Raw genomic sequence first — 25,739 nt, 5'->3', positions numbered from 1 at the left:
CCCTAAAAATATTACTCCTTGCAGCTATTTAATTGCAAAAGAACCTTTGCACTGGAGTTCCACTGTGCCCCTTGGAAGGCAGGCTCAGTAATTTGACTGTCAATCATTTGTAATTTTATACCTTAGAGTCTGGAGGGATAATAAATAGAATTAGAGAGTTTTTACACTGGAATGCTATTTCTCAGAAAACGAAAAGCCAAAATTTTTGGAGAGTCAAGCCTTTAAAAAATAGTTTGTAAAGATAATGTTTTATTAAAATAGCAAACCAAACTCTTTACATTAAACTTATTTGGAAACCGTTCTAAAGTTGGTCACTTATTTATAGCTAGAGGCCCGGTGCATGAAATTCATGCACTGGGGGGTGGGGGTCCCCTCAGCCAGGCCTGCGCCCTCTTGCAGTCCGGGACACCTCAGGGGATCAGGCCAAAGCTGGAAGGGCGACATCCCTCTCGCAATCCGTGATCCCTCCTTCCTTACCATCCGCCTGATCGCTGCTCCTTATCTCTTGGTGCTGCCACGGAGGTAGGAGAGGCTCCCGCCACCGCCGCTGCGCTTGCCAGCTGTGAGCCCGGCTTCTGGCTGAGAGGCGTTCCCCCTGCGAGAGCGCACTGACCACTAGGGGGTAGCTCCTGCATTGAGCGTCTGCCTCCTGGTGGTCAGTGTATATCATAGCAACTGGTCGTCTGGTTGTTCTGCCATAATGGTTGCTTAGGCTTTTATTATATAGATGTTAGTGCTTTCCTATATTTTTTTTAAAAAATATATTTTATTGATTTTTCACAGAGAGGAAGAGAGAGAGATAGAGAGCCAGAAACATCGATGAGAGAGAAACATCGACCAGCTGCCTCCCGCACATCTCCCACTGGGGATGTGCCTGCAACCAAGGCACATGCCCCTGACCGGAATCAAACCCGGGACCCCTCAGTCCACAGGCCGGCGCTCCATCCACTGAGCCAAACCGGCCTCGGCAGTGCTTTCCTATATTAGTGCTACTTATTCTTCTACCTTACTGTCACTGCTAGTAGATAAAAGTGGCCAGTACATTAAAATGCATTTTTTATTTCTTTTTAAAACTTTTTCTCAGCAATAGGATTAGTTGTTCAAAAGGACCACAACATAGTGAATTATTTTAGAATTGATGATGCCACAGCAAATAGTGATTTTTTCATCCTCCAGTTCTACTTTTATTTTGTAAGAATTAAAAATTCTTTATTTTCTTTTAAAACAAAAATGGTAAGGATATTGCTCAACACCTCTGAATTTAAAATGGTACATATTTATTTTTTAATCACAAACATTAATAGGTAATTAATGTTCCTATTTTCATGCATGTCTGTTATAATTTCTAAAAATCTAGGATTGTAAATAATTTAGAGTTTGTTTTTTAAGTATAACACACATAAGGAAAAAGGCATATATCAAGTATACAGCTTACTCAAGATTATGTGTGTAAAGACAGCTATAATAGTGCATTTGGTTATTAATTTATTTTCTTAACAGAATAGGATTTCATTTTGTACATGTATTATACTACTATCCTTTGTCATCTCTGGGCATTTCTGTAGTGTTCAGTTGGGGTTGATATGCATATTGCTGGTATGAGCATCACAGAAGATGTCTTCGGGTATACTTATGTCCACATTTCTCCTGAGTGTATGTCTAGGAGCAGAATTGCTGAGACAGAGCATGTATATAAATAGTTTTAAAAGAGTTTGGCAAACACCAAATTTCTTTTACCATTGTACATCCCCACTCAAAAGGCAGAGAACGTATAACTACAGAAAAATAAAACACCCCCCAAGTAACAAAGAAGCTGTTCTAGGTAGTGAGTCACATACTTTGTTTTCATAGCCTAAAGACATTTTAAAAAAAGAAAATGCATTGAATCAAATAGAGACAAAGAATACATCAAAGGAATAACAATGAGCTGGCCATGCTCATGGGGAAGTGGGAACAGATAAAACCATTGCTGAAATAAAATCATATCAGAAGCATCAAGAAGAAGAGATAATGCGGAAATACAAGGACTGCTAAGATGAAGTAAAATAGAAGAGAGGGGGAAAAAGACAAAAACAACTAAAAAGAAGGCAGTAGATATAGAAGAGAGAATGGATCTAATGTATGTGTGGTGGCTGCTCTCACCTGGGAGAGTAATTCTCCTAAAAGAGTAATATGAGCCTGGCTTTTTAATACTCTTTTTCAATGTTCAGTGTCAGAGACATGTGAATGATTTATTCGTAGATATTGTATAATCGTTTAAGTAGGGCCATGAGTTCTCCAACTCCAGGATTGTCCTCATGGAAAATGAGTGTGGGCTGTATTTTTGGAGGCAACATTTTAGTTGAATAAAGTGTCTGGGGTTGTGAAGCAGGGATATTTTCTTATCTTGCAGGCAACAGAAAATCTTATCAAATATGCATGGACAGGAAATACAGGCACCCATGAGCCTTTCTTACCTAATTGTCTTAGAAATGACAGACTCAATTAGGACCTAGATCAAAGTACGTGATTTAAGTTTAGTCATGCAACTGTATTAAAAGAGAGTGGGACTGGTGTGGGGAGATATGTACTGTCTGAAGGTTTAATAAAAGCTTGTATTGTTTTAAATATAATCAAACCTAATTTTAAAAGTCTCCTTGTTCTTAATTGAGTTAACGCTAAGTAGGATCCTTTTCAAATGAGAACTAGTAATTTTTCTTTTCAACATCATCAAATATGATGAAGAAAACATTTATTCAATAATATATCATCATATTAATAGCTATGATAGCCTAATTACTTTGGGGGGTTATCTCTGTTTTAAATAACTTGCTCCAGGTCATCTAATTATAAAATGTGGATCTGGGGAGCACTTGGTACATGGTTCAATAAAAAGTGTCTAAAATACTTTGCTCAATTTATGTTTTTTAGAAGTCATGGTTAAAAGAGATAATCAGGTAAAAGACTCAGAATTTATTCAAGGTACTATAATAGCTGGGGTGGCTATCAGCGCATAAAGTTTAGCTTCAAAGTCAGCATCTAGACAATTTCTCTTTTCTGTGAGTCTTTTGGGTTGTTCATAGTTTGCCACATTTTATGCCTTTTTTGAATTACAATGTCATTTTATAAATTGAAATAATTTCAGGAAACTGGTGTTTGTCACGCTGCCTGTCTTTGAGTCAAAAACTAAATAGGTTTTGAATATGAACTTCAAACAAATTTGAATCTGTCTCTTGCCTTTGAGTTCACCAAGGAAAAAAGAAGTCCAGATTCAGTTTGAGAAAATTTTATAATTCTGTGGGATTTCATTTTTTTTTTTTAATTTTCTTTTTGTTATTTTTATTTTTTTCACTGTTGAGATACAGAGCGCTAAGGATTCAGATGTACCAATTCAGGGCAAAGGAATGGAAGATTAGAAAACTAGAATTTGCTAGGCAGGGTAGTGGGAGGGTCCTTTTGTGATGAAATGTTGCATAAATAATGCCAATGGGGGTCTAAATTCACTGTTGCCATGGAGACCTTTGTGCCTGGCTGAACTCAATGCTTTTCTCTTTTTAAGAAGGCAACCACTAGGCTTGTGGTATCTCTGATGCGTCTTGCTTTGCTTTTTCTTAAACTGCTTGCAAGAGAAAGCAGAAATTAAACTATGATAATTTGGCATCCCGAATTTTTCAAGGCTGTTCTTCCCGTCCTTTCGTGATTTTTGAGCTCTTCTGGGGTCCTTTGGAAGCGGGGAGGGAGGAGCAGGTGGGAGAAGCCTGGAACCGCCTGCACTGCTGCCTGGGCTGCGGGGAGAAAGTCGCCCCTCATCTGTGTGACTAGGCGACTTGTTTGCCTAACTACAGTTTTGAAGTGTTTAAGGATCATTTGTTTCCAAAGGTAAAAGAGAAAAAGTGAAAACTAAACATATCTTTCTTTCTTTTCTTTTTGTTTCTTTTCTTTTCTTTTCTTTTTTCAATTCTTTCATTATTGATGTTGCTTTTGTGATGTTTTTGGCTAAAGTTTTAAAACTGCAGGTTGAGTGTTCTGGGTAGAAAACATGGGTGGGATTGATTTCTGGCCTCACGGTTGTCAGTTTATTCAGTGCATTGATGTTGAAATTGTAAATGGCAAGTAACTGAATTAAAGGAAAGCAATTGCAAGGATCGATGTGCCATTTTCTATCAGCTAACGGTTATAACTGCTTAATAATTGTTCTAGTAAGACTTAGGTTGTCATAGATATAGCCTTTAGATTTTGTGAAAGTTATGATTGCCCATGTAAAGAGCCATTTATATTTAAGTAGTAAGTAATTAAAAGTTGATTTGGAAACTGTGGGCCTTTTTCTCATTGGGTATACAATTCACTAGTAACCTCATCCAGAAAGACATTATTCATTGAGAATAAAGGCATAAAAATTCCCTGATCAATGTTACTGTGTAAAGCCACTGCGAAAATTCAGTATTGGACAGCTAACTTGTTGCATTGGCTTCCCTTTCTCATAGAGAATAGTTGGTTCTCAATGATCAGCTTTACATTGGAAATATAATACAATAATTACATGTTTTAATAATTCTAAAAGATATAAATGAGATGCACACATCTAATAATTATGGGAAAGCTTTACCATACAAATTTTTCTAGATTGCTTTTATTCAGATAACTCATTGAGAGAATCATTGACCCAAATTTAGGACTTCGTAGACACCAATTGTATCACCTTTAGAGTTAACAATATTTATAATGCTCCATAGATTTTTTAAAAAAATTGACTTCAGAATTTCAGACAGCTGATGATTATAAAGATGAAAATCTATGGGAGTTGTATATTCTAGTGTTAATGTATTTGTAAAACAGGTATACATTGGAGAATTGTAGGTAATACGGAATGCCTGGAAAGTCTTGAAGTTTTTATCTTTTGAGTGTTTCCAAATGAATGACAAATGACAGAGAATAATTTTCAAGTGATGTCAATCAAGATAAAATTTCTACTTGATTAAAATTATTTGAAATTTTAATGACTTCGTAGCTCATGTACTAAGTACAAATAATGACCATGTTGACACAAAGAAATTATTTATTTTTATCAAAAACATAGCACATGTTTTAGAATTTTAATCCTCTAACGTGGATAAGATTTATTTTGAAGATACTAACAAGGGAGTCTCACTTATTTTCTAGGGGTACCTCTTAGTAAATATTTCATTCAAATTAATTAGAAGTTACAAGTTTATGTTAATCCTATTAAGGCTCAGAGACCTTTTCATTTTTAGTGAATGAAAGTAAACCTTAATGATATAGATTGAAAATACTGAGTTAAGAAAACTTTAATGTTGAGAGTGTTTTTTATGCATTAACTGTTACTATTAATAATACTGCCAAAATGTAAAGGTAAATGATTGTGAAGCTGTACTTTAGGAATATAGGGTCTAGGCCAGTGATGGCAAACCTTTTGAGCTCGGCGTGTCAGCATTTTGAAAAACCCTAACTTAAACTCTGGTGCCGTGTCACATATAGAAATTTTTTGATATTTGCAACCATAGTAAAACAAAGACTTATATTTTTGATATTTATTTTATATATTTAAATGCCATTTAACAAAGAAAAATAAACCAAAAAAATGAGTTCGACATGCGTGTCATAGGTTCGCCGTCACTGGTCTAGGCATTCATACTTTGTGTAACATCAATGTAATGGGTTCAGGAGACATTAAGTCTTCATTATAATGCATGTTATCCAAATAAAGAGTTGTGTGTTTTTTTAAATAAAGGATTAACTAGCTAGATAGCCCATTACCCCCACAATGCCAGAGAGAAAAATTTTATATGGGAAGGAAATTTAAACTATTTGCAAGTTTTGTGTGTGTTTTAAATTCAGATATGTATATCATGTGGGTGCATCCAAAGATTCGTCCGGTTGTAGTCTAACACATAGCAGAAAGACAAACAAAATTTGACATCAAAGAAATATGCATTCTCAGGATTTCTAAATGCCTCTTTGCAAAATCCTTTCTGGGTTATTAAGTTTTATGCACACATTAAGAACAATAGTTTCAATTGTTTAAAAAATATATTTACCCAGACAATCACAGATTGGGTCCAACTCGGTTAATTACATTGTCAGGTTGTGGGATTATAGCTAGAAAGTCTAACCAAATGTTCTAGTTGGCATGATTTACCTACACAGATTTGTGTTTGTATTTTCACAAGTAGCTTACCAACTTGGAAATTCTGATTTAGAGTTCTGTTTTATGGTTTTATGATTCTTATGTTTGCAATACCTTATATTCAGCAACTTTTGTTTCTTCCCTCCTGTGTGCTAAAATAAACATTGCATGAGGTGCTGTGTACAAAAATAGAAAGAGGTATTCCCTAGGGTCCAAGAACTAAAAAATCAGGTAGGGATGCAGATGTGAGAACTAGTGACTGTAGTGCAGTAAGATAATTGCTATAATGGAGGCATGGCCAAGGAGAGCATGAAAAATGCTCTATACAGTGCATTAAAATACGCTAATATGCTCTTCCCAGCTTCACTGAGATAAAGCGAGGTTAAGTGACTTGCGTGAAATAACTGGTAATGGATGACTATGAAGATTATTTCCCGGTGGCAGCCAGAGAAATCCTATGAAAATGTAAATCCTATCATGTTACTACTTTATGCAGAGTAAATGCAAAGGACATACAAGCCCCATTGTGATCTGCAGCCCTGTCTATTCCACATTTCCTAAGTTTTCCTTCCCTCTTTTCTCTGCTCCAGCATACAAAACTCCTTGCTTCTAGGTCATAATCCCAGCACATGGCCTATGCATTTGCCATTTACCTATGCTTAAAACCTTACCTTCCGCCCTGGCAGGTTTGGCTCAGTGGACAGAGCGTCGGCCTGCGGACTGAAGGGTCCCAGGTTCGATTCCAGTCAAGGGCATGTACCTTGGTTGCAGGCATGTCCCCAGTAGGGAGTGTGCAGGAGGCAGCTGATCGATGTTTCTCTCTCATCGATGTTTCTAACTCTATCCCTCTCCCTTCCTCTCTGTAAAAAATCAATAAAATATATATTAAAACAAAAAACAAACAAACACTACCTCCCTATTAACCAGTCACCCCAATAAATCTAATAAAAAAAACCACACACACAAACCCCCCCCCCCACACACACACACACCACCTCACCTCCCCAAAGCCCAGCCCAGATAAGCACATGCCTCACTCCCTCATTTCTTTCTGATCTCGGCTCACATGTCACCTTGTCAGTGAGTTCATTCTTGGTAATCCAACTTAAATTGCCTCCCCCATCTTCTTTTCCTGCTTTATTTTCCTCCATTGCCTTTCCCTCCAATGGGTCTCTCTCTAATCATTGGCCCACTTGGTTTAACATCTGTTTTCTCCACTAGAAGGTGAACTCCAGGAGGGCAGGGGTTTTTGGCTGATTCTTTTGGTCAAATACAAATAGCAGAATAGGAGTTCAGAATGTCCCTGTCTATGGCAAGATCTGCGACCACTGATGGTCTCTTATCACTCTCTAGCTGTAGAAACTTGACCAGTGTACTACTCAGCCCCTGGAGCTGTCTATTGCCTCCACCAAAAGAGGTGTGCCTGTTACTATAACAGTGTATTCAATCTCTAAAATAATAAATTATGTATTTTTGTAATTTTTTAATATACATTGATGTGAAAAAATTATGCAATAGCCTATATTATTTATGTGGTCATATTCAGTAAGCAGTTCTGTCAAATTTCTACAGAAAAAAAACACACAACATACATTCTTAGGATCCTAAAAATCACCAATAAATATTAATCATGTCCACTGTGGTATTTTGTAGATTTTGGCCATATCTAATGCTGGCTTACCTCAAAATTTGTGGATCAGATCACTGGCCTCTGTCTCATTAAATTCATCCTACATTTGACAAATTTAATTAAACTCAGTGCATGTAGTTTTAAAAATAAACTCTGCCAGCTCTAGGAATAAACACTTTAATGTACCTAATTATATAATGACCTCCAGTGTGTGAACATTTTTCAAAGCCATGAGGGCCACTTCTTCTAAAAACCAAAGTATGGAGTTAGTCTACAGCTTCCAATGGCACTAGATTGTTTTTAAAGAAGAAAAGCTAATGTTCGCTGCTGGTGAACTGTCTATTCAGTATGAAGCAAAGAGATTTTATAGCCTTTCTGCATCCCATAAGCCTCAACTGCCATTTCACTTACAGTGTAACATTTAAGCACACACTCTCAGAGAGGAACTTGCTGGGGTCCAACCCCAGCGGGTCCAGGGGTCCCCAAAGGTGTGGACGGAGTCGGCGAGGAAGGAATGACACGAAGACAGTGTTCAGTTGATCAGCAGCCTATCCAGGATCTCTAGCCAGGATCTCCAGCCAAGTTCTGGTCTGGATCTCCAGCGAAGTTCTGCTTCGGATCTCCAGCCAGGTTCTGTAGCCATGTTCCCTCGCTAGGTTCTCCAGCCAGGTTCTGTAGCCAAGTTCCTTCACTAGGTTCTCCAGCCAGGTTCTGTCCAGGTTCTCCAGCCAGGTTCAGTCACCAGGTTCTAGTCAGGTTCTTTTGTCAATTTCTGTAGTCAGGTTCAGTCCAGGATCTTTTGCCATGTTCTCTCCAGCAAAGTTCTTCTGTCTGTAGGTTCTGTGTGGGTTCTGTCTTCTAAGTTCTGTGTGTAGGTTCTGTCTTCCTTGGTTCTGTCTTCTTAGTTCTGTGTTCTAAGTTCTGTATTCTAAGTTCTGTGTCTTACTGTCTTATTACATCTGTATTTATACCAGTTGATTCAATCCTATCAATCTCTATTACAAAGGTTAGGGCGTTTCTTATCTCCATTCCAGGGAGTAAAGATTATGTAGCTTAAGCATGATTGTTCATAGTTAAAGTGATTAATTACCCACCTGGCACTAGTTAAGAGGTTTTATTCCCTCCCTAACTTCAGGGGAAAATCCCTACCTGGGGAAACAACCTTTCTCAGAGACCTTGGTTAAAACACATAGTGCCAAGAAGGTGAGCAAACATATTAAGAACCGTATGCCATATATGCCAGGTCCCTTGAAACAGCGAGCATGGACCAGCTCCCAGCAAATTCCCCCTTTTTTATTTTTTAAAAGCAGGCATTAAAAAGAAAACCCCGAAATGCTCTCTTATATCCATTTTAAGAGTAGGATTGGCGCTTTCTGCTATTACCTGAGTCCTGATCTATCACCCCAGGGAGAGCTTGCCAATCCTGCACTTTCCTGGGGTGGAAAGGCTGCAGTGGGGTTAAGGCCTACCTTCTCCCATGCCTTTACATTTACCGTTCCTTCCTCAGAAAAGCATGGACATACTTCTTGTATAAAACGTTCTGTCTGACTGGGAGTAACCTTAATTCCTCTGCTAGCAAGCATATATGTTAAAAGATCAATACAGAGTCTTCTTTCTTTGGACTCAGTATGGCACATCTTCTCAATCTAAGGATCAATACAGAGTCTTCTTTCTTTGGACTCAGTATGGCACATCTTCTCAATCTAAGTTCTGTACTATCCACCTTCTTACCCTACTTATCTTCTATAGGGGGGTCTGTAGCACCCTGGTGGAGTCCTATCCGTCCCGAGTGTGGGGGTTCTCAATGGAGGGGGCTTACCTAGGGGAATCCTTTTCCAGGGGTTCCAAAAGGTGTGGACGGAGTCGGCGAAGACTATCCACCCTCTTCCTATGGTGGAGTCCTATCCGTCCCGACTGCGGGGCGCTTACCTAGGGGTCCCTGTTCGGGCGCCAGATGCTGGGGTCCAACCCCAGCGGGTCCAGGGGTCCCCAAAGGTGTGGACGGAGTCGGCGAGGAAGGAATGACACGAAGACAGTGTTCAGTTGATCAGCAGCCTATCCAGGATCTCTAGCCAGGATCTCCAGCCAAGTTCTGGTCTGGATCTCCAGCGAAGTTCTGCTTCGGATCTCCAGCCAGGTTCTGTAGCCATGTTCCCTCGCTAGGTTCTCCAGCCAGGTTCTGTAGCCAAGTTCCTTCACTAGGTTCTCCAGCCAGGTTCTGTCCAGGTTCTCCAGCCAGGTTCAGTCACCAGGTTCTAGTCAGGTTCTTTTGTCAATTTCTGTAGTCAGGTTCAGTCCAGGATCTTTTGCCATGTTCTCTCCAGCAAAGTTCTTCTGTCTGTAGGTTCTGTGTGGGTTCTGTCTTCTAAGTTCTGTGTGTAGGTTCTGTCTTCCTTGGTTCTGTCTTCTTAGTTCTGTGTTCTAAGTTCTGTATTCTAAGTTCTGTGTCTTACTGTCTTATTACATCTGTATTTATACCAGTTGATTCAATCCTATCAATCTCTATTACAAAGGTTAGGGCGTTTCTTATCTCCATTCCAGGGAGTAAAGATTATGTAGCTTAAGCATGATTGTTCGTAGTTAAAGTGATTAATTACCCACCTGGCACTAGTTAAGAGGTTTTATTCCCTCCCTAACTTCAGGGGAAAATCCCTACCTGGGGAAACAACCTTTCTCAGAGACCTTGGTTAAAACACATAGTGCCAAGAAGGTGAGCAAACATATTAAGAACCGTATGCCATATATGCCAGGTCCCTTGAAACAGCGAGCATGGACCAGCTCCCAGCAGGAACTCTGAATTCAGTCATATATTGCGTAGCCTCCACATCAATCACAGGTCCTTCTTCACGAATTTCAACTGCTTTCGCTCATTTCGAGCCCTCATGCCCTTCTGAACCAATTTCTGATCATTTGCATTAGCATTCATAGAGTTTATGTGAGGGATCCTATACTCAGCATTGTGATGGTAAAGGTAATGAAATGTAGGTGCCGAGGTTGGGGATCATCTGCGTGCACGTTACTCATGGAGCACTTCTGCCAGAAATTAGGAACTATAAACACAGGAGTGAAGATGAAAAAGCCTTATAGCGGGAACCTCTGACTCAGCTGTGGGGCTGTGCTGAGTAATCGCAGGCCCACGAGTTGTTCCTGGTTCGTTTTCAGCACAGGTAGCTGACCTGACACTATTTCGTAGACCCTGGCACATACCAGCATATATTTGGTCAGTTCAGTTCACACATATTGGCCACATGGCATATACTTTTCATGTAGGGTATATGGAATTAAATAGGAACTTCGCATTTTTCATTTAAAAACATAAATCTGACGTTATATTTGTTATTGCTCTGAAATAATAACTGATATACTTACTGGGCAGATCCAGTGACATCCTGATTATTTGCTTACAACATCTCACAAAGTCCCTACGTGTTAGATAGTATCTCTGTACAATAGCTGAGAAACATTAAGCTGAGTAATTATTTTGTTAGGCAGTATGTCTAAGATCCCAGAAATTAGTGCAAGAGTTAGGACCCACGTGTGCTTAACTCTGAAGCTCACTCACCTTCCGCCTTCTAACCATAAGCACTGATGAATTTAAGCACGTCACTTCGTTTTTGGAAAACTTACTTAGATTTTTTTTCCCGTTTACAGATATCCCTTTTACATCACCCCATCCCCATCCTGCCTCCCCCAGCCCCACACCCATCTCTCCCTCAGTTTTTCTTTACTCTTTACCTCTAGCCAGATACTCCAGGCTGTTCTCCCAAACTGTTTGACCCACTAGTCAGTGTGTTACTGTTTGGAATCCTACAGGGTCTGGAGCTCAGGGATTGGTAATGGGGTGCAACTGAATATCCATATTAGACTTACTTGAGCAGCTGTTAGAAATGCAGCTTCCTTCTCACTGTCTCCAAGGCTGGAGTTAGATATCTGCATTTTTAATGGGTTCCCTGGAGGATTGCTAGACCCATGAGCATTTGGAAACCAGCTATCTGATTTTATAGATTCAGAAACTGGCTGTGAGGGAGGAGGAGAGGGACAAGTTCAAGGGTGATCTGAGAAATCTCTGTAGAGAATTGGCGGCTGGATAGATTAGAGCAGTCCTGTCTGCCATGTTGGAGACTCATGCAGGTGTCAGGTTCAAGGTGATAAGAGATTAAAGGGGTCATCATTGGCATGTAATTGATCTCAATCTTGTATTATTCTAGGCCTACTTTCTTCCATGCTGTATGTGTGCATGCACTCATAATACAAAGAGAGAGGGAAATATGTGATCTAAGGGAAGGTACAGTTGGCCTGGATACAAGGATGGGCCTTTTAGTGCTAAGAAGGTGAATGGTAGACGTGGGTGATGGCCTGATCTTACCATGTCCTCCCCATTCCTCAGGCCACTTCTTCATTCTCTCCTCACTGCTTTCATTTGCAGCCATTGTGTTGCTTGTTTTATTGAGCAGCTTTGTGTATCATTTTCATCCTATCCAATAAGCCTATGGATGCTAATATTTCCAAATCATCTCATAAAGATGTTTTTAGTTAGATGGCATAACAGAGTTATTACTGCATTACAATTTACTGAACTTGTACCCAGTCGCTGTTCTAAAGACAGAAATAAAGAGATCTAAACCCACTGCCTTCGTGGCGCTATCAGTGCAGAGGATAAATCGATGACTATTATGACTATTATTCCTCCAAACAACAACAATCTAGGGATCGAGTGTGTTATGGTGACATGGAGGCCACATGCATCGAATTTATCAGTCAATGTCTGTAAGCTATACAACTTTCTTATCACCCTTTTTTGTAAAAAACATTGATATTGGGGGAAAACTTCAAGAACGTGTGAGTTTTTATTGGAGACAAAATTTTTATAGTATTTATCCAGGTTTGAAATAGGCCCCTTAGCTGTGGTGTAGTGGGAAAAAATAGGGGCCTGCAGGTCACAGGCTTGGTTTTTTATGCTCCCAGTACAGTCCAATTGTAGGACTTAAAGAAAATGTGGACATGCTTTGTGCATGACTTTCTCTCCATAAGAACTGTGATATTCTTAACATTGTGGTTCAAGTGCAAAGTGATAGCATTTATAAAGTATATGGTAACTTCCCCTTTCATCTATAGAAGGACATTTTACTGGATCAAGATTATGGGTGGAAGTTCCTGTATTGTACCAGTAGACCTTTATTTTTTGGTAACATGCTGTTCACCTTAGAACAATGTGGATGTTCACTACTTTTGAAGGCAGAATTATAAAGGGGCTTAACATTAGAAGATGAAGGTGCTGCCCTGCGGAATGTAGTCCATGTTCAGAAAGTTCACCGTTGGTATTAGCCCCCTGTGCTTCAGGCTGTCAGCAGAAAATTGGACAATGTAAGGGCAGTTCCAAAAGATGCAGTTGGGTGACTCTTGCCTTCTAATTCCTTCCTTTTCTTTCTTTATCGTTGTTTTTGGCTTTTGGGAATTTTGTTTCCTTGTTTGTTTGTTTCCTTATTGGGGTAATATATTTGGAGGAAGAACAGTGGAGTGCATTCAGGTCCAGCTCTGGTATTAACTCTACTTCATTTTGCTGTATTTCCCCTCAGAGGTCCCCGAAGAGCTTTGAAGCGGCTCAGCCTAGTCACTTAATCCCTCTGCACCTCAGTTTCTGGACCTGCAAAATTAAAGGCTTCACCACTGTGATCCCTTCCAAATGAAGTGAATAGGATTTTATTATTTCTTCTGTAGGGCATCCCAGTGCGAGGTAGGGGCACACTGTTTAGCTTTGGAACAGAGCAGGATGGCTAAGGCGGGATCTCACCTGGATCCCTGGCCCAGCCTGTGTGGGTTCTCACTTAGGGGTCTTCAGCCTTTGTTAATGTCACTCCTCAATCAGGAAAAGTCTTTTGAGTAAGAATATCCATTACTGCTCATTTATTTTTACATTGATATAAATATACCACTGTACCAAAAAATTTATATTTTAGAAAATACAGGGTATCCCCCCAAAATATATATACACACTTTGAATAATTATAAAGGCAGTGTTTTTTAAAATATATTTCATTGTCAAAATTGAGCTGTCAGCTGTTAAAGTGTATATACGTTTTATGGGGACACTCTATATAATAAAAACCTCATTTTAATAGTGAGAACAGTAAGTGTAAAGTGTAAACATAAGTGAAACTTTACTTTCCTTACCCCGGTGGATCATCTCATGTACCCCACTTCGGAGATGACTGCTGCCCTCATTGAGCTGCACAGCTAAGCACAGTATAGGGAAGTTAACAAATTCAAATTCAAAACCTGTGATATAAGAAATGGGTACATTTGTTAAGCTCGGTTATCTGTCCTTGTGAGACACTCTGTCTTGATTTAGGGGTCACTGATAAAGATGATCACATCATGGTGAATGACTGTTCATCATTTGTAAAATGAATGCATAATAAGTACCAACCATTCTATTCTGATTGGCCCAGAAAGGAGGCCAGTAAGACAAATGTAGTTACTAGAAGACAAACCAAGGCTTAAGCTGATCTTTGCATGCTGATGACATGTATTAGGCATGTGTTTATATATCTCTTTGGATCCACTGTTTAAGATTATTATAAACATGAAAATGAGTCTGTGGTGGAAAAGCATTGAGGTAGGTACTTTCTATTTAAAACTATAATTAGCCCTGGCTCAGTTGGTTGAGCATTGTCCCATGCACCAAAAGGTTACTGGTTTAACTCTCTATCAGGGCACATGCCCAGGTTTCAGGCTCAATCCCCAATAAGGGATATACAGGAGGTAGAGCCAAGTGATATTTCTTTCTCACATGGATGTGTCTTTCTCTCTCTCTCTCCCTTTCTCTCTCTCTCTCTCTCTCTCTCTCTCTCTCTCTCTCTCTCTCTCTCTCAGATAAATAAAAACATATTTTTTTAAAAAAACTATAACCAAAGAATTTGGCTCATGTCTTTAAAGCAGTCTTATAGAATTTTCTGACTACCCAAAACTAAGAAAATTACATGTGTGTGATAAAGATTTAGGTTCCAAGAAAAACCTAAAATTCTGAAAAAAACATGAGATTTCAAACAAAAAGTTAAAATCTGGTGTATATGTCCAGCCTTGTCTATATGCTCAAAGGTATAAATTGCAGATGTATATCATGTGTGGATGTATGGTTTGGCAGCAATTTGGGAAGAAGGTGCTAGAGGTTTACTTGAATTCAAGTTTCATATAAGGTAACTGTTAGGCAAGTTTAAGAAAGCTAATCCAATCCTAGGTTACATTGATGTTTCAATGCAACATGCAGTTTCAATGCTACAAGTCATGCTTAAGTACTTGACACTTTTCAGATTGAGTTTGGAATAGTGTATGAAATGTTGGGTATTTTGAACTAAGATTCAACAAATGAGAGAAAATGCAGAAGTGTGGCCAGAATGAGGAGACTCCTAAAAGCAATGCTGAGACCTCTGAACGGTTCCTGTTGAACTTACAGAAAAGAACATGTGGTTGCCCAGCCAGCATGGCTCAGTGGTTGACTGTCAATCTATGAACCAGGTCATGGTTCAATTCCAGGTCAGGGCACATGCCCAGGTTGCTGGCTTGATCCCCAGTGTGGGGCTTGCAGGAGGCAGCCAATCAATGGTTCGCTCTCATCATTGATGTTTTTATCCCTCTTTCCCTTCCTCTCTCTGAAGTCAATTATACGTGTATATATAGATTGATGAGAACGAGATGCAGTTTGGGTGTGTAAAAATCTAAAAACCCCACCATGGTACTAGCAGCACCCACTTTCTTGCATGCTAAGATTTCTGGAGATAAGAGGAGGGGTTTCAATTTTGAAAGCACTGCCCAAATGATTCATGTATACCCATTGTTTAAGGTAGAACAAGAATGGGGAAGTTAAATTATTCACATAGATATTTATTCATCGTAAACCTAAAATTCCATGAGAATACCTTAAATTACATACCGAATGTCTGTTCCTCTAACTTAGCAACCAGTTATCCATGGGCAATTTATTCCATTGTTTCCTGATATGTAAAATAGAAATAATAACTATTACTAAATAGTGATATTATTTCACAATCCCCATGGGTATCCACCACAAGAAGAGAAGGAGGACATTGCTTTTTTGGGAGGGATGGGGGGGAAATGGCTTAAGTTTATCAAAAGAGAAAGGTTCTCCATGCTGAATTTATTTAGTACGATACAATTTAAGTCATTTGGCTTAACTAAATACAAGTTCTACAGTATTTATTAGATATGCATGTCTTGTTGACTACTTAATTTCTGGATAGATTATTGATTTTCCCACTTGAATAGCAAGGGGAAATTGTTTTGCGGAAAACTGGCCTAGTATGTACAAAACAGCTGCTGGAACCCCACGCAGCCTGCTGCCCAGCTCTGCAGCCAGGGGGCTCTGCCTTCTCTAGCAGGTGAAACTCTAGCTGATGGAAATGACTGTCCCTCCTTTGGCTGTTCCTAAGAAGGCATAAACAAAATATTGGCTGAGCACAGACAGATGTTAAGGTTATACTCTGCACATGAATTCATGTACTAGAATTCACTTTAATGGAGTCGAGCTTATGGTGTAAGATCTTGGAGCTCATTATAACTAAGTTGTTATGGGCTGCTAATTTGCTAGAAGCTGCTGTATCATGAGCTAGCCCAACTGCCTTGATGGGTCTCCTGGTAGTTAATCTGGATTAAATGTGAGTCTTTTATTTTTTCCCCTATGGTCTCACATAATGATGTTAGCTTGTCTACAGTGTGACAAATTCAGTGTACCAGGAACATCTGGTACACTATTCTTTATGAGTGAAAATAAGCCTGCAAACTTTGATAATGCACATCCATTAAGACACTTCTACGTATTGGGGAGATGTAGAAGGATGGTGACGATAGAAGCGATTTATTGGTCACAGTTCATTTTGCTTCGACATACAGAAACTCATTCAACAGCGGCATATTCATCAATGCTACATTTCAGCAAGTTCTTGTGTGTTTATCAGGATGCAAATATGGATATATGCCTTGTTAGGCTGTATGTAATTCATTCCCAGCAGAGAAACTTCAAAAAGGGAAAAATAAAATTAAAGAGAAAGAAAACTAAAACCTTCACATCTTGAAGATAGGTTTAAATTCAGTCTTTTGAAGTTGATCTGAGAACTGATCATGCTGAAATGTTCCACGAAGCTACTCTAGTGAAGAGGGATTTTTTTTTTTTTTTTAATTAAATCTTTATTGTTCAGATTATTACATTTGTTCCTCTTTTTTTCCCCCCCATAACTCCCCTCCTCCCAGCTCCCGCCCCACCCTCCGCCCTCACTCCCCACCCACTGTCCTCTTCCATAGGTGCACGATTTTTGTCCAGTCTTGAAGAGGGATTTTTTAATTGAATGTGTAATGTTATAAGAAATGAAAAGTAGAATAAAATCCTGTCATCCCATTTTGGTTTACACAAGTGGATATAATAATGTTTTTAATATGTTACTACGTAAGAAATGGGGAAATATATTTCACAGACAAAACAAAGGAGTTGACATGAGTGTGCACATTCATATATCTTATCAAGAACAAGAAAGGTCACTGGGATGGCTGTCACTGTGATATTGTCTCTACTGTACCACCAGCTGAGTAATCTTGAATTATTCACTTAACCCCTCTAATTGCCAGTTTCCTCCTCTTCCCACAAATGGATTATATTTCTTAGACTTTATGTTCCACTGGGTCATTTGAAGATAAAATAGATGAACCATACAGCTGTTATTATATAAGTAAGAAAAGCATTATATTCTCATATTAGGGTGCAGTGATAATAACAACTCCCTCTTACTTGATGTCAGCCCCATAGGTTCCCTGAAGAGTAGATGTGACAGTAGCAATTAAAAATCACTCTGGAGGCAACGAGGAAGGGGGGCTCTGAAAGATACACACACGAAGAAAATCACAGGAAAGAAATGTCAACAATATAAATGAAGCAGAAGAGAAATGAGACTGTTTCCTGGGCTGTAGGGGCTGATAGCTATCTGTGACCACAGTGCCAGGGGACTTTACTCTGTCCACCTAATTATGAAAAGCGCTACAGTTGACAAGGACAGTTAGAGATAGGCGAACAAATACCCTACATTATATCCTTGTAATGTAGTCCATGTTAACACTGTTGACCTTCACATGTCAAAAAAAACAACAACAGTAAAGACCCTGGCCAGTGTGACTCAGTTGGTTGGGTGTCATCCTATGCACCCAAAGGTTGCTGGTTTGATTCCCAGTCAGGGCACATGCCTGGGTTACAAGCTTGATCCCCAGTAGATGGTGTATAGGGGACAGGTGATTGATGTTTTTCTCTCACATCCATGTTTCTCTCTCTCTCCCTCTCCATTCCTCTCTCTCTAAAAATCAATAGAAAAGGAACCAGTTAAGCTTTATTAACTATTTTCTTGTCAATAAAACAAATGACTTCAGTAAATTTTCAAAGGTTTTCTTACTTGGAGTACAGAAATAGATGAGATGGTGCATCACATTCAATGACTGAGGATATCAGTTCACTGTTGAATAGTTACCTTTTAAGTCAGAACTTTCAATCTACTTTGTCGAATATTTAATCGGGCTCTACACTCCAATCAAACTGAACTCTAATTACTATGTGAAACAACACATGCACACATTCTGCATTTGCCTAATTCAGTGCCTTCACTCATGCTTTTTCTCCTGTCTGTAATGCTTTTCCTCCACCCTTTCACATGGTCAGAGAGCGAGCTTCCATTGTACATCTCAGATGCATCCTTCTGCAGGTGCCTAATTTATTCCTTCTTCCCACCCCCTTCCAACATCCCTAATTTGTCGTCATCTTTTAAATCCATTTATGTCTCTCTCATCACAGTTTAGCATTTTACTTTGTATTCCAGTTAATGGTGTACGGATTTCCACTTGTTTACTACACTTAAATACTACCAACGTGGTCTGTATTAGCCAGGGTTCTCCAGAGAACAAGAATTGATAGGATATTTAGAGATACAGAGAAAAAGAGTTATTATGAGGGATTGGATCAGGCAATTATGGAGAGCGAGAAGTTCTACAACCTTCCATCTGTAAACTAGGGGCCCAGAAAAGCTGTTGGTGTAGTTCCAGGCCAAACACAAAGACCTGAGAACCAGGGGAACCAATTTTGAAGGCACAGAGAACCATTGAGTGCTGATGCCTGGAGGCAGGAGAAGATGGATGTCTGGGCTCAAGCAGAGGGAGCAATTGTCTTTCCTCTGCCTTTTCCTCTATCCAGGCCTTTAAGGAATTGGATGGTGCCCACCAGCATTGCTGAGGGTGATCTTTACTGAGTCTACTGATTCAAATGTTCATCTCTTCCTGAAACATTCTCACAGGCACACTGAGAAATAATGTGTTATCAGGTACCTGAGCATCTCTTAGCTCAGTCAAGTTGACACATAAAATTAACCATCAGGGCCTAGCTGGTTTGGCTCAGTGGATAGAGTCTTGATCTGAGGACTGAAGGGTTCAGGGTTTGATTCTTGGTTGCAGGCTCCATCCTCAGCCCTGGTCAGAGGAGTGCAGGAGGCAACTAATTAATCTGTCTCACATCAGTGTTTCTCTGTCCTTCCCCCTCACTTCCACTTTTTCTAAAAATCAATGGAAAAATATCCTCTGGTGAAGATTAACAACAACAATAAAAATAACCATCACAAGATTCATACCTGAAATAATTTTGTACCATGTCTTTTCTACCTGTCATTCAATACCTTGTAGAATGTTTCACACATAATATCTGTTGCCCTATTGTTATTTTATTCATTCATTCCCTAAATGTTTATTTGACATCTGTAGTGGGCACTACAGATGTGGATGAAAAGGTAGCATTGTCCTTGCCTTGGAATCAAACATAAAAACTCCAAAAATAATTGTGACTTGTGGTTTGCTGCCAGACAAGTAATCATGGGTGGCTCAATTCCCACTTATAGTTTCTGTTAGTGAGAAGGTGGTGGTCATTTATGTACCAGATAAATTTGGTATTGTAGAGCTGAAGAGCAGAAATTATGCAGAAATGTCACCATTCAGTTGGGGAATAATTTTGCTTTCCAAGGATCTATTTAGAATTTAGATCCCCCTGAAGAGATTTGAGACATCTCCTTATCCTGAAATACTGATAGATGCTCAGCTCTTAAAGAGCTACCAGTAAAATACATTAGAAAATTTTATGTTAGGAAGATGGTCCATCATAGGAAAATTGATTATTCTGCCAGCAAATGATATAGCATGAATGTAAAGGAAAATGTCACCTTCACAATTGAGTTGTTTTTTTTTTTTAATGTGGATTTCTTGAGTATAATTATTCCTATGGTTGGACATAGTAATTCTACTATTTTATTTATAGGAGGTAAGGAAAACTAAAATAAGAGTGTGTGAAATGGTAAGCAGTACTCATTCCCCATTAAGGAAATTTGTGTTATTATTTTGGCTGTAATAATAGCCTCTCTTAAAAACAGTAAGAGTAAATAGTCCTAGAGTTTTGAGTCAATGGGGTTCTGAAGAGTTAGTCGGAGTTAGACTTCCTAGTTCTAGTCCCAGCTCATCTTTTGGGGAAGCTACTTAAACTCTTTATATTTGAGATATCTCAGACAATAAAATGTCTACCTTATTAGGTCAGTGAAAGGAATGAATAAGCTAAAGCACTCAGAAGAGTATATGATACATGCTAAGTAAATACTTAAAATATTAATTTACTATTGTCATAAATAGTCATTCCCAAGCAGGTGTAGGCATGAACATTACAAACGGAAATGTTTCAAAAAGTGTGCATATCAGGTCCCCATTACCTATGAAATTTCATTCTGTAGTTCAGGCATTAAAATGAGTTTGTGAGATTATCATGACATAATTGAGAGTCACTAATATAATAGTATCACTAAATTATTTATTAAACCTAATGGGTTTTCACATCATCTTAAGCTACCAGGAAATGCTGCCTACTTTATTCCATCGAGTCTTTATTTTATTTAGATGAATTAAACTAAACATGTTTTATTTGGGTAACAAGGCACTTGGCAAGATAAAATGGCAGAACAAAGCAGACCCAGCTTAAAGGATTGGGTCAGAAAGATGTGTTTTATTATATTTTCGTTTTATTGAAACTGTTCTGGAAAGGGGCCTATGATTCCACTTCAGGGCGCTGATTCCTGTCATCTTCTGTCTTGCTAGGTGACCCAGGATGACATTGCGGTTGTTTAAAACATTTCTCTGTCAGTTTTGTGAACTTTTGCAGACAGCTCTTTGCCTCTGTTTTTGACTCTGCAGCGAGGTCTCCGTCGTTGTACAGCTGACACTGATTTGTTCCATTCCATCTTGACATCATGGCTTGTTCTTTCCAGATTTGTTGGACACTTTGCTGTAGGGTTCCTATTATTACCCCGTCAGTTGTGCCACCTTCCCTTCACATTTGGCTTCACAGCGTGTCTCAGTGGTATGAAATTAGCACTGCCAGGAGTTTGTGGCTACAAAGTCAACTCATTCATGTTAAATGGAAATGAAAAGTATTGCGGAGGGAAAAAGGCCACCCAGGATCAAAGCCTTGATGAATACAGGTATGAGAGACACCAGGAGCAAAGCCCATCTACACGGTGGAAAACTGGCCTTTCATCTTCTCTGCTGTGCCACAAACCAGAGGACAGGGAACCACAGCCCTAGACTCTGATCCTCTTCCAGGCAGAATAACATCTGAGGACCACAGATTTAAACAATGATGCCAACCATAGTTCTCTTTGTAATAAAATATATCAGAACATTTGCACAGTCATGGAGTCAGAGTCCCGGCAGTCATTGACTCTTAGAGCCTGGAGAGTAATAGCAGAAATGGGCCTCCATTCTCTCATTTTACATAGAACTGGCATGATTGTGTTGCTATTGGTGCTTCTAAGATCAGGGTCTTAGAACCTGATGTGGGATATGGTTTTGCTTGGAGGGAAAGTAGGAGGACCAACCTGTGTAACATAGAGTATACTGGTTTAGGGCGTTCGGCAGATGGTACAAAGGCCAAGGGCATTGTAGGTTCACCCTTAATCGGGTATGCACTCCTTTTTCTGAGAATTCCAAGTTCCTTTCAAAAGGGACCTGACCTACAAATAAAGAAGGTAAATTGGACTCTTAGATGAACTCCTACTCCCTCTTGGAAATGGCAATGTGGTAATGAGACTTTTTAAAAGGGAAAACACCATAAACCTAGAGAGTGGATGAATAATGAACTGTATTTCACCAAGTTTGAAAGGCTATAAAGTTAGTCACTTTGTGTACTACAAAGAAGGCAACAATGCTTTTTAAACTATCCTATATAATAAAGAGCTAATATGGAAATGGCCGTCATGCCGTAATAGCTCAGACACTCAACACTGGGGAGAGAGGAATGGGGACAAGCCAGGCACAAATGAGCTCGTGAGAGAGGAATGGGGACCAGCCAGGCTGTGGCCCGAGAGAGGGACAAGTCACCTGCCATGTGGTCCCAGGCACCAGTGGCTGTCCCTGCACCTGCAGCCCTAGAGAGGGACAAGCTGCCCGCCCTGTGGTCCCAGGTGCCTGCAGCTGCGGCCCAGGTGAAGCTGCCTTCCCATAGTCCCCTGCAGCTGTGGCTGGCCCGGTTGAAGCCGGCCTGGCTCCTGGGTGCCTGCGGCTGGCCAGAGGAAGGGAAACCCAGGTCCTGGGTGCCTGCTACCGACCAGAGGAGGGAATCCTGGGTCCCAGATGTGGGCAACGCAGAGGTGGTTAGGGTCAGTCAGGCCACCAGGGTAGCAGTTAGGGGTGATCAGGCAGGCAGGCAGAGGTGGTTAGGGGCAATCAGGCAGGCAGGCAGGCAAGCGGTTAGGAACCAGCGGTCCTGGATTGTGAGAGGCAGTCAGACATCTCCCGAGGGGTCCCAGATTGGGAGGGAAAGTAGGGGGACCAACCTGTGTAACTTAGGGAAAGGGGTCCCAGATTGGAGGGAAAGTAGGAGGACCTACTGTTGCAGGAGGCAGGTGACTGATATTGGAGAGGGTGCAGGCCAGGCTGAGGGACCCCTCCCCCCCATGTGTACAAATTTTGTGCATTGGGCCTCTAATCTCTATATATAAAACCCTAAGCGACCAGTAGACCGGTCGACCATTTGGTTGCTATGATGCGCAATGACCACCAGAGGAAGACGCTCAGTGCAGGAGCTGCCCCCTAGTGGTCAGTGTGCTCCCATAGCAGGAGCACTACTCAGCTGACAGGCGCCAGAAGCCAGGCTCATGGCTGGTGAGTGCAGCACGAGCCTCTCCTGCCTCCACGGTGGAGCTACCGGGCTGTGGTGGCGATGGAGGTGGCGGCAGCAGGTGCAGCGGGGCCAGGATGAGCAGCACAGCGCCCGACCTGGGCTCAGGCTCCTCCCCAGCCACCTGCCGCTTCATGCACTACTACATCCCTCAGGGGATACTGGACTGCCGGTGGGGTGTGCAGAAGGTAGCCAGTGATTCGCTCTCATCATTGATACCAGCAGTCCGACATCCCCCGGGATAAAATGAGTCTCAACTCCAGGATAACTCAGGAGAGTGTTTAAAGCAACGCATTGAAGTTGAGAGTGGGAGAAAGTGAAATTTTACTTATTAAATTGTGAGCCCCTCCCTGACCCTGGCCTCTACTCCACACAGTTTTTGATATAGGGGCAGCCAAATGTTTACACTTAAACCTGGAGCGTGGGAGAATCTTCTCTAGGAGTTTTGCATGCACACCTAGTGGTTCTGCAAGAGCATAGCTAGCAATTCCCACTTATGCTAAGAGTCTGACAGCTCACTAAACCTCACTCTGCCTCTCCAAATAAAAGCAGGGAACTTAGATGTCTCAAAATGCCTATTACATGAAAGATAGATTCTAAAACAAACAAAACCATTATAAACAGTAACTATGCTGAGAGAAGGAAACAGAACAGTATCATCATTGAGAGAGAAAAGAGATGGCTTCGCATCTATAAAATGAATCCTAGATGAAAAAAAGAAATATTCAGAGGAAAAACCATTTCCTAGAAATTAAAAGTATATTGTCCAGCTGGTGTTGCTCAGTGGTTGAGTGTCAACCTATGAACCAGGAGGTCACGGTTTGATTCCCTGTCAGGGCACATCCCTGGGTTGCAGGCTTGATCCCCAGTGTGGGGTTTGCAGGAGGCAGCCAATCAGTGATTCTGTCTCATCATTGATGTTTCTATCTGTCTTTCCCTCTCCTGTCCTCTCTGAAATCAATAAAAATATATTTTAAAAAAGTTTAACAACAGCAATGAACCATTTGTTAGTGACCTAAATAAGTAAACAGAGGAAACTTTCCAGAAAGTAAAGCAAGAGGTAAAGAGGTTGAAAACTGGAAGAGAAAAAGTACTAAAAGAAGACTCTTAAAGAACTGATGCAGATTTTAATATCTGAATGCTGAGTTAAATAAAAAACAATAGAAAGATGTTTAAAACAAAGAGGAGAAAAGCATAACTTTTCATTTCAGTAGAATAGACTAGGGTTGAACAACATAACTTTCTAAAATGTCCAGAAAATGTTTAAAAATATATTTATATCAAGACACATCACAATTAAATTTTAGAACAGTAGGGACCAATAGAAGACACAGTTTTTTAGGAGGAAGAAAAAGCATACAAAAATAACAAAAGCTCAGAACGTTTTGCAGTTCTCAACAGTGACACTGGAACTCAGAGGATAATGTAGTAGTATCTCAAAACACTTGAGGAAATAATCTGTCCGACCTAGAATTCTCTATTTCTCTACCCAGCCTTAGAATTACATGAGAGTAGAATAAAAATATAAAGTCTCAAAAAACTGCCTCCCACTTAGTCTCTCTCTGAAAAAACCTTTCGACTAGAAAAAGAAAGTGATATAGGAAAATGAAGACAACAGGTCCAGTAAAGAAGGAAACCACAGAAGAGGAACGAAGGAAATCCCCAGCATGGAGGTGAAGGGAGGTCCCCTGGTGACAGCTGTAAGGAGAGGCCAAATTAGAGCAAATTGGAAGGCATCAGAAGAGATTTCCTCCGTGGGTGGAAGTGACATATTTGATTATGTTGAGAGAAGTTTATACAAATTGAGGAAATTTTTTGGTTGGATTCATGATAAGTACATAGACAGTGGAATAAATGAACAATAATAATAAAAAAGGCAAGCTACTCACATAGGGAAAACAAAAAATTATGTATTGTTGTTAAAGAAATCATGTAATAAAGCGTTTCCAACATGATATTGTTCTACCTAAAATTGCAGGTTGTTTCTATGGGGAACCTGTGGGGAGATGAGAAATGTGTGTAGGCATGATGACAGTTGGAGAAATGGAGCTAAATTCTCATCTTCCATTGTGAGAATTCAATTGATGAGGCCTATAACTAAAAATTTAAGGAATAATAATATTAGGAAGTTAATTGAGATATGGAAATAAAAGTCAAAAGCACTTGCCTCTGAAGAAAGTAGGGATTGCTACTGTTTTTCAAATAAACTTGAGACATATTTGGCCCATTTCAATTTATGTATGTACAATAGGATTTAAAAATAATTACAGCCTGGCTAGTGTGGTTCAGTGGTTGAACAATGACCCGGGAACCAAGAGAGCACTGGTTTGATTCCAGTCAGGGCACATGCCCTGGTTATGGACTCAATCCCCAGTAATGGGTGTGCAGAAGGCAGCCGATCAATGATTTTCTCTCATCGATGTTTCTACCTCTCTATTCCTCTCCCTTATTCTCTCTATAAAAATCAATAAAAATATATTAAAAACAATTATAATTTTTCTTTATAGAGTGAAAATATGAATGACTGTGATATATAATTTTATATGGGTATTTATGTATTTTATACTTTATATATTTTATATGTATATATGTGATCAAGTATTCAATGACTCAAAAGAAAAAAAGCAAAGAAGAGGAAATTCCAACAAAAAAGACACCACCAGATAAATCTTTAACAGTTCTTTCACACACTTTTATTCTTACAAATGATTAGAATGATGAATTGAGAGAATAAC

At 39.9% G+C, this 25,739-nt stretch overlaps 1 protein-coding gene across 3 annotated transcripts in view; it reads left to right on the top strand.

Annotated features, from left to right (window-relative positions):
* Positions 1 to 25,739, top strand: part of CTNND2 (catenin delta 2) — a 795,027-nt gene that overhangs the window by 264,669 nt on the left and 504,619 nt on the right. The window contains exon 1 of one of the 3 annotated variants that reach the window (XM_036310693.1): positions 3,739 to 3,858. The exons of the other annotated variants lie outside the window; for them this stretch is intronic. The gene's annotated coding sequence lies outside the window, so the exon portion shown is untranslated. Of the gene's footprint in view, positions 1 to 3,738; positions 3,859 to 25,739 lie in introns of those variants that run through there. 3 annotated transcript variants of the gene reach the window in all.

This window comes from Myotis myotis, unplaced genomic scaffold (genome assembly GCF_014108235.1).
Source record: "Myotis myotis isolate mMyoMyo1 unplaced genomic scaffold, mMyoMyo1.p scaffold_m19_p_5, whole genome shotgun sequence".
Lineage (NCBI taxonomy): Eukaryota > Metazoa > Chordata > Mammalia > Chiroptera > Vespertilionidae > Myotis > Myotis myotis.
The sequence above is the reverse complement of the archived record's forward strand: the minus strand, read 5'-3'. Positions and strand labels throughout refer to the sequence as shown.